We start from the raw sequence: 9,810 nt of genomic DNA on the forward strand, positions 1-9,810 counted from the left end.
AAGCTCCAAAAATTGTTCTCGACAAAATTGGGAATATGTGTTGAAATCTCAGGATCAACTTCTAGTGGATACAGAAAGGAAGGGTCATTGGTCAAGCAGGTATTTTTCCCCCATGCACCTACATTTGAAAGTCACCAGGAGATTCCTCAGCCCTGGTTTTTCATTCCTTTTCTTAGGCTGAGAAAACCATTTGAAACTCAGCACTTCCCATTGTATTTCTGTATCTGAATGCCAAAAAAATTGGACATGTATTTTCCCAGCTGGTTTCTTATTGCATTAGACAATGCTGTGCTACTTTACTCAACTGAATACTGATAGTTTTTACTGCATTTGCCAATTTTGCAAACATTTGGTGATGTTACTCTCCAGGTGTTGAGCTCTGCTACATGACGACCCACATTCAGTGTCTCTGTATTAAAGTTCAACCTTTACAATAAACTTTAAAGGATATTTTCATTAGATTCCAGGGGAAAATCACAGGAGTAAAGAGAGATACAAATTTAAAAGATGTAAGTCTTGCTTCTTGCAAGCTGAAACTGTAAATACACTGGTCACTAACCAGATTCTGCCAGAAGGAAAACTTATTCTGCTTTCAAACACCTACATAAGGAAGAAACTTCTAAACAAGCTACCTAGCTTGAGGACACCATTCGCTATATAAAACAAATCCTTCTCACTCAGGTTTCTTCAGGTCTGTTTACACTAATTTTATTCCTCCTCCCCCAAAGGGCCAAGATTGTGAGCTGAAGGAGAATTATACAAGACAAAGAGTTTCTTAAAATCCTGTATTACCTCACATCCCATGAATTCTTAAAAAGTTCCATGTGCATGAAAATAAATCCACTCATTTCCCGAGAAAAACAGTACTAGCTGTTAAAGAAACCAGTGAGTTTTACCAACCAAAATGAATATACTGGCATACCAGCAAGATGGCGGAAGACTAGTTATTATAGTCCCAGCTACAAGCGCTGGCTCTTTACCTTAGCCTTCTTGGGTAGGTTTCTCCACCTCCGTCTTCCGAGTGTTAGCAAAGAGTCTTCTCAACCTCTGTAAAGCTAAGTCCTGGAGCAGATGGTATTTACATGAAGGACTCTTCCTTGATGAATCTGTAATGGCCCTTGCAGGAAGTTCTGAGTCAAACATAAAACCAATAGGACATTATTCTGTCTGCAGCAGAAATGCAGAGTTCAAACAGATTTGTTGAAATGTATCTAAGTGTTTTGGTAAGATATTTTAGAGCATACTAACGCACATGTGTTAGCCCAATACCAGCCAATCAGCATAAAACATTCTGGATGTTTTATTCCCATTAACCAAAACACCAGCAAGCAATCTCTTCTTAGAGTTCCTGTTAAGATGTCAGTGTTCTTAGGTTTTCATTTAAGTGTTGATGGGAAAAAGTGTTACCTAAAAACTTGGATTACAGGACAACCTTAACTAAAGTAGTTCAAAATTGGAAATGTTGTATTTGAAACTATTGGTTTTAAATTGTTTTGTATAAAATATATTACTGAGGAATGCATGTAAATTTATCATTTTTTTCTGACTTTTTAAAAGAAAAACTGTATTCTAAATGTTAAACTCCAAAGCTTTGGGTTTATATTTATGATTTTAAAATCCTGAATTTAGTAAAACTTAAAATTTGGTTAGGCATAAAGAATCAAGTTAGTTTTATTGTATGTTATTCATAGGTGAAAGTATCTCCTAAAGTCTTTGTAATCCTAGAAAATTTTCCTCTCCCAAAACTTTTCTGAAAGCCACACTTTTGAATGCTATCCTTTATTTTATTGACCCACAGCATTGCTGTGATAATTTCATTTGTTTGGCTATTTAAGATCCTGATATATATGCCCGTGGTTATGTATTTATGAAGGTAGAAAAGCAGCATGTGTATCAGCCTCCCCAGCCCTATGGCACCCGGGGAAAATAGGAGAAGGGTTTTTCCTTGAGGCTGTCTCCCAGGAGCCCCAGCTGAGCACAGCCACAGGCAGAGCAGCCCAGGCACCATGGGGCAAACGAAGCCCGGTGGCCAGAAACAGAATTCCTGACACACAGTATTAGTTAAAAAAAAAAAAAAAAAATCTGTCAGGTTTCTTAACTGGTGTATTTTACAGAGAAAGAGGCTGGCCCCAGCAGTAAGGAGAGTGGCGAGCTTCTTGGGAGTGCGAAGAGGAGGGAAGCAAGGGGAGTTCTGTACAGCAGGTAGGCAGCAGGAGAGAGGTACACACTCACAACACAATTATACTAGTTTAGGATCAGAATCAAGCTTTTGATTACAACAAAAAGATTGGGGGATTATTAAAAATGCTGTTTAATTGCTGTGACTACCTCCTCTGTTAAAAGTGTTAGACCTCTTGTTTCTCATTCATTATGGAACAAAAGACTAAGCATTTAAAATACTCCTTTCTCACTGAGACCTATAAAATAAACTGCTGCCCTACTCCTTTCTTATTATGGCAAAAGAAAATAAAATCTTCTCATCAGATTATATTAGAAAGGTGATCTTGTTGAAATAGTTATGAGCTACGATTTGGGAGCATCTAAGCTCAATATTTCTCTTTGCCACCTCTTTGTTACCAACCCCAATTCTGTCTTCTTTAATCAGAAGTCATCCAGATTTAACCCATTTCCCCCAACAGCTATAAATTCTTAGTTATATTCACAGAATAAATTCAAAAATAAAATACATAGTATCAGGAAGGGTAAAACCTATGGTTCCCACGTGCATAACCCGTACCCGTTTCTCTCCATGGTTGCATCAATACCCCTGAGTAAGAGTCTGGGGTTTCTGGCACCGTGTTACCCCAGCCTGCTGCAAGAGGATCTCACCACAAAGGTGCTTTCACGATTACTGTCGCTAGTGGAACTGCAAAGTGTCAGAAACAGTGAAAAAGGGTTTTTTTGTTTGTATTTGAGGAAGCAAAGCAAAAAAACCCCATAACTCCAAAACTTACTCCAGACAAATCTTTAGTTATTCTTACAATGTACAGCAGGGCCCAGTCTGAACTCATACCTCAATAGATTACAATCCACATCATCTCACATTTGGCAAAAGTGCCAATTCCTCAGAGCTACAAAGAACAATATATACTTAAGTCCATACTCACCTCAATCAGTCTGTGTCTGCACATTCTGTGGGGGATTTAGAGGATGCACAGGTCATTGTATCAGAGAACTGAAGAGACATATTACAGTACATTATGCTGGGCTTCACCTGGTCTGGACACACATGAAAGAGAATTCAGCTGCCACAGCTTCCTTTGTATCTCCGTTTTTCAAACTCTGAAAACAAGCTAAAAAGGAGAAAAGGGACTCAACTTTTTAAAACCCAGAAAAACTACTGGATAAAGATATAATCACAGTTTGAATCAATGTAAACAGTCTTATCATCAAATTACGGACACTTTTAAACTATATATTCTAAATGTGATGTTTCCATGTTCATCGAAAATTTGTTTCCACCTACATTAATTGTGTTACAGTGATTTAATGAAATGCCTTGTTAAATTGTTAGAAGAATAGGTAATATCCATATAAAAAGACGAGAATAAAATATGGCACCTGGCAAGGTTTTAAATAAAAAGCTTACTGTTAAGTATTTTGTATTGAATTTGTAGAAATGACTCAAGTAGATGTAAAATACAAATGAGAAAAAAAATCTGTAACAAAGAAAAAATTATAGAGTAGGATTTATCAGTCATTCAGGTTTGCATTTCAACAAAACAGCCTATCTTGATTTTGTGTGGAACCAGGTTTGAATTTAGAATATCTGTACTAGGTAGATATTAGGTCCAATACTGTACTAAAGAACACCTTCTTTTTCTAAGGATTTAGGCAAGCATGATCCTTCTACATCAGATCATCGCCCCATGTGGGCATGTGATGTGCGTACCTCAGCCAAAACTTGTCGACTTCCATAGGAGTTTTACTTGGCTTCAAGATGCGGTCCAAAGTCTAGAGGTTGATTCTGGATAGCACTGACAGCCATCAGCCCCAATTACTTTTATGAGAATTGCAGACAAAAAGCTCCTCATACACTCAGGGAGCAGAGTAAAGATGCAGATGTTCATAGTAAACCCTCGCTCATTAGAAGGATGAAAGTGTCTACAGATAAATTTCCAAAAGCAACTGGGTTTCTTCTCTCTCAGAATTTAAAATACCTTCTTCTTCAGGAAAGCTGATCCTGTGCATCCTGTGGATGTGTCATGCACTTTCTCACAGATATAGTAAAACTATTTCAATTTTCATTTTTTCAAGTTGATAAACAGAAAGCTAGTGGTCTTAGCTGAAGTGCTATACTTACACTAATGGAGGTAAAGAGACAGACCTTGTCTTTGATGAAATGTGTTTGTGAGAAGGTGAGCAACGTGGTCAAAGAACTCAGTAAATTCTGGCTTAAGTCTCTCAGCTCTTCATTCTACTGGTTCAAGAGAAATGGCATCACTTGTATACACATATTTAATGTTCTTTCAGTAATTCCAACAAACAGAGCAAGCTTTGATTTACAGGACTTCGTTGAGTAGTGGCATGAGCTACACCATCAGCCAGGTGGTGAACAGGTCTCCACCAGACAGCAGTAGCTGCAGCAATGGCTGTTTCACTTACTTCCTGTTTATTCAGCTAAACTTTTTTTTTTTTTTTTTAACCTACTACCCTCTTGGCTTCCTCCATACATTTTAGTTTGTCTTTTTAGTATGAAGCAGTTTTGTGCAAGAATTTACTTTGATATCAGTTTGCATGATATCTACCACCGAGCCAGAGGAAAGCTTAAGATGCTCTTTTACTTTGTGGTGTCCAGGTGCTCGAGGTTTAAAAAGTTCTTTGAGCTAAAGAACTGTAGAGAATGAAGTAACCTCTGCGCTCTCCTAAAATATTATTTCCCCATCTCTTTAAATTACCTACACTGGTATCACGAGTGTAGCTCAGTGGTGATACCTAACCAAGTAGATGTTAATAACTTCATAATGGCAGCACCTTGCTCTGAGCGGTGTTAAGAGCGAGTGTTGGTCAGAGCCCTGGACACCAGGCAGTGGTGCAGAGGGGTGGTCCTGCTGCAGATGGACAATTCCTGTCTCCCTGGAGCATTGCTATGATCCCTCCTGCTGAGGGCAACTGCTGTGTAACTCTTGATAAGTACTGACAAATCCTGGCTCATCTCAGGCCAAGTCAGACTGTTCAGTCTAAATGGGCAGCAAAACACCCACATGTGCTCCGAGTGGGCTGGGACCAGCCTGTCCCCACACAGTGCCACAGGTCTGCTCTCCAGGCAGTGAAGCAATGATGGCTCTGGGGCAGTTGGCACCCTCTGCAGCTGGCAGGGACAGGTCCAGAAGACAACCTTTGGCCATGGCCTTACTCTGTGTCAGGGAGAGTACTTTGGCCATGACTACAGTCTCCTGAGCCACTGATGTTTGCAAATTCAGGTGCCTACAAGTCAACGAGGAAGGTGGAGGGAAACCTTGCTAATATAATCAGAACCTGCCAGGTTTTCTTCTCCATATTCATTTATGTACAACGATTAGCTCGTTCTTTTCAAATGCCAGGGATGTATTGCTCACTAGAGGAACTTCAGTACCCAGCAGTCTTTAATGTAAAAGGCAAACCTTTCCACTAATGAGCAGTTTGTCTGGTGTTCTTAACCTTATCAGCAGCTCCTGAAGTGATAAAGGCTTAACTATTATGCACTGAAAGGTGTTGATAATTCTCAATCTTCATGCAGAAAAAGGCTCTTTTTTGTCACTTCTTAGAGTCTACTGTTAAACTTACCAGACTGCTTACAAATTACCTTGCTGTTCTGCAAAGCAGACAGCTGGATGCGTTGGTGGGCAGTCGGCAGGTGGAGCCTTCTCTTGTCAGGACAAAAATGATACCCGCTGCTTAACAGAAAAAGAACAGTTTGCAATTTAATGATTTAGACCTGTCCTAGAAAACGACCAGAGCTCCGAGTAGCTGGCACGAAAGAAAAAAAAAAAGAGAAAAAAAAGAAGAAAAAAAAAAAAAAGAGAATAAAGCTGGAAAGAGAAACAAACAAGACTGGCAAACCTGATGTGAATATCTAACCATGGCAAGGGTAGCCAGAGCAGGGTACTGGAGCTGCACTATACTGCTTGTCCCTGAGAAGAAAAGAAAAAAAAAAAAAGAAAAAAGAAAAAGAGGGGAAAAAAAGGACTACAGCTAGTTTAGGCTTAGCTTTGCAGGGTTATGGAGTGAAGAACACAGGACATCATTGTGTCTGTGTAGCTGCAAGAGAAACAATAAAAGCTTGATCAGCTGAATGCTTAAATATGGCTGAATGTTTGATGAGATGAAGATGTAATTTTGTCTATGCTCCCCAAGGGTCTGGATTAAATATGACTACAGGGCCTAATCAAATAGCTAGTCACTGAACAACAGTCCCAACTGCATTTTTCATTCCAGGCATGCCGGGTTGCCCCCCCTCCTCATCCAAGCACATTACTTATTCACTGGTTTGTCAGCACTGTGCATTATTAGCGCTTGAGAGATAAAACTTTAAGTGTTGCTCCCAATTAGCACAACAGTGACCACGCACCATGCTCTGTGCTTAATGCCTGCTCTCAGAGAGGAGCTGGTTTTGAAGGTCTGAGGTGGAGGAGAAAAAAAAATGAAACAGCTTAAGCATTCATTTTGAGTGGAGAGACAGCTCCTATTAACATTTAACAGCATTTGTGCAACTTGGTGCGGAGGTTATGATGCAAATGAGGAGGAATTAAAAGTGGCCAGGGGTTTGTCATTGATGGATTGCAGTCTGGCGGTGTTCACACTTTTGCCGTGTCCATCAGAAGCGATTACTGTGTAATTAAACCTTATTTCTCGACTCTTCAGTGCATAATTACTTTGTGAATGTAACCATCATCTAAAAAAGCTACCAAAATGCTTTAGCATTTAGTCTAGCAGTCATTTCCCTAGCTTGTGTCAGATATAACCATCAGACAGTGCAAAAGAACTGTCACTTTTAATAAGAGGCAAAAAATTAAATGAAACAGTATGCTTATTACAGGAAAATTAGGCGTTCAAGTGGTAGAGTCCTTTTCTGCTATTTGCATAATTTATTCTTTTTTGTCCCTCACACCAGAAGCTTCAGGCAATTTTCTTCACATTTAAATAGATCGCACATTTAAGGCTACTTAAGGAAAATTATCACTTTGCATATTTTAATTGTTGTGAAGAAAGTGAATAGAAGAGGTCTGCAGCTTGGGCTCTTGAGTCGGTCAGATGCTCAACTCTCTGATTCTGGAGCTCCCCACTGCTCCACTAGAGATAACCCGACAGTTCACAGCCATCCACTTGCATTTCATCAGCATGCAAATGCAGCTCCAAGCACTACAATAAGTGGGTCTTTGATATTTACAAACTAGCCACTAATAACTAAAATGTAATTTGTTTGACATAACTTTAGATTCTCTTATCTGACTGCCTTTAAAAAAAGCAGATAAGTCCTTTAGCTTTACAAAACCTAAGATATCACCCATTCAAACTGCAGCCTGCCCTATAAAGTCTGAAAGCATTATTCGTGGCAAAATCACATCAGGTTCTCTTGTCAGTGGAGTTTCAGCAATGCATCTCTCTAATTTCACTTTCAATTCTTTTGTTTAATTTGCGCTCCTCCCTACCTTAATCAAATGAAATGAAAATTCAAATAAGACTTGGAGTGAGAAGCCCGTTTCCCTCTTACCTATTGAAATACATCTGTTAGTCCGATGCTATGGAGAAAAGGGTGTCCCAGTCACCAAGAGAAGGATGCACACTCACCTCACCCTACTTTGCGCGATAATCTGGAAAGCAAAAAGAGAGAGAGAGAGAGAGAGAGACAGGGTTATGGTACAGTGCTTTACAAAGCAAAGCACTGTAAACAGACTGATGACTGTACAAATTCAGTTAATTATGAAGCTAATGAAAAATTAAAAGGAAGTTCTAATGAAAAATTTGATCAAATATTATTCAGATTATCTTTTCAAGTAATTAAGTGGTCTGGAAAAAAATGTTCCCCAAGGTACATTTTAGCTTGTGATCTTTTTCACTGAAGAAAAAAAATGCAAAAAAGTTAGGAAAGAGTAAAAGTCAATTTTCTTTCTCACAAGCCACTGTCTCTAAACATGCCAAGATATAGATTTCATTAGATCAGCATCACTTTTGTTTCATTATCAGCAACCATTCCCTTTGGTTACTGGTCATTTCAGTACGTAACTAGCTTTAAATACATACTCAATAAATTACTAAATATCCACAACACTTATGTTAGCATATGTTTTCAGAAGTTAAGATAACATTCATCTTCAAAAAAATCAAGCAGACTAATATAGTAAGTGGATCAGTTTGTTGCACAGAAACAGAAACTTCAAAATAAGATTGCACCATCATTTGGAAAACAAACAGACAAAAAATCACCCTAAAATGTGTTACTCCCCACCCCTTTACAGTTACTGTATTAAAATACATATTCTGGACATTGAAGAGAATATGTATAAGCAGGTTCATCCTTTTCATGCTCTGGAGAGATGTCGCAGAAGTTATGATATATTCAGAACAATCTCATAATTTAGAGGAGCTAGAACAAAACAGAATCCAGCAATTAAAGCTCAATGAACGAATCCATGTATCCATCACCTTTCCTGTGTATTTCCAAAATGCTAACCAGCAGACAAAAGTAACATGAACAGTATCATGCTGAATGGACCCCAAATCCATACAGATAAAACACAGAATAAATTCAATTTCCAGTTCTGACCTTGATTGCACAGAATAAGAACTGAGGTATCTTTTATTATTGTGTATTACAGTAATTAAAATTCAGTCCTCCATGGAAATGCAGGAAATGCAATTGTAGGAAACGCAACTGTAGGAAACACATGTGTACATACACACAGAACTTTCTTTATTTGAAATTATAAATAAATCTATTCATTCTCTGGAAACAACCTCTTTTCTACTCTGCTCTGCCTTTCCAGGTTCTTCTAGATTACTGCCTTGGAAGGAACGCAGCACAGCAAATTACAGCCAAGTCCCGTAACTCCTGTAACTCCCATACGTGATGACGGAAGGATATAAGATTTCTCACAATTTCAGCAGCTATTCCCTCTCCAGATGACAACATAGGCATAGATGCAACGGGCCAGCGTATCTGTACCCAGCTAGCCACTGCGATAGCACTTACCAATGGATATGAATAAGAGCTCTAATTAGTATTGCTTCATTGGCTGGAGTGGTTTGGAGCAAAAAAAATCTTTTTGTTTTATTTTCATGTTCTCTTTTGTAGTAAGCATATTTCATTAGGGCTTTAATTCACAGACACAACAATAAAATTTAAGTTATTAAGCTTGGCAAGAAAAAACAGTAATTGCAAAACAATATTATACAATTGTTATGACTTGGAATTTTTAAAATATAATATTAAAATGTCATTAGAGTACATTTGTCCCATGATACAGGCGTGGTAATATAATCAAACTGAAACACTGCTAAAAGCTTGAGGACTTTCATCTGTCCTAACCCACGTTCACAGCACAGACTTCTACCCGTACAGGTCGGTTATTCAGGCAAATGGAGCAGCACGGTCCCCGACAGACACAGCTAACCCAAGAGAAGCTGCAACTGTAAATGCAAATACACGGGAAAAGCCGCCTTAACCTGTAAAGCTTTCTTTGTGCGTGTACCCCACGAGTGGGGAAAGCTGTTGATACAGCTGCTTCCACTCTCTGTGCTCTTTGCCGGGAGAGCATGTTTGCTGTCACCGTCAAAAGCTTCATGTGGCTCCAGCCCCCAAACAGCATTTCTTTCATTCCCCAGGCAGTT

General features: G+C 38.9%; 1 long non-coding RNA gene across 1 annotated transcript in view; it reads right to left on the reverse strand.

Annotated features, from left to right (window-relative positions):
- Positions 1-2,950: 2,950 nt before the first annotated feature.
- Positions 2,951-9,810, reverse strand: part of LOC104464353 — a 110,492-nt gene continuing 103,632 nt past the window's right edge. The window contains exons 2-3 of the long non-coding RNA XR_727580.1: positions 5,786-5,873; positions 2,951-3,293 (exon numbers count right to left, since the gene is read on the reverse strand). This is a non-coding gene — a long non-coding RNA (uncharacterized LOC104464353). The remainder of the gene's footprint in view (positions 3,294-5,785; positions 5,874-9,810) is intronic.

This window comes from Pterocles gutturalis, unplaced genomic scaffold (assembly GCF_000699245.1).
Source record: "Pterocles gutturalis isolate BGI_N339 unplaced genomic scaffold, ASM69924v1 scaffold14488, whole genome shotgun sequence".
Classification (NCBI taxonomy): Eukaryota; Metazoa; Chordata; class Aves; order Pterocliformes; family Pteroclidae; genus Pterocles; species Pterocles gutturalis.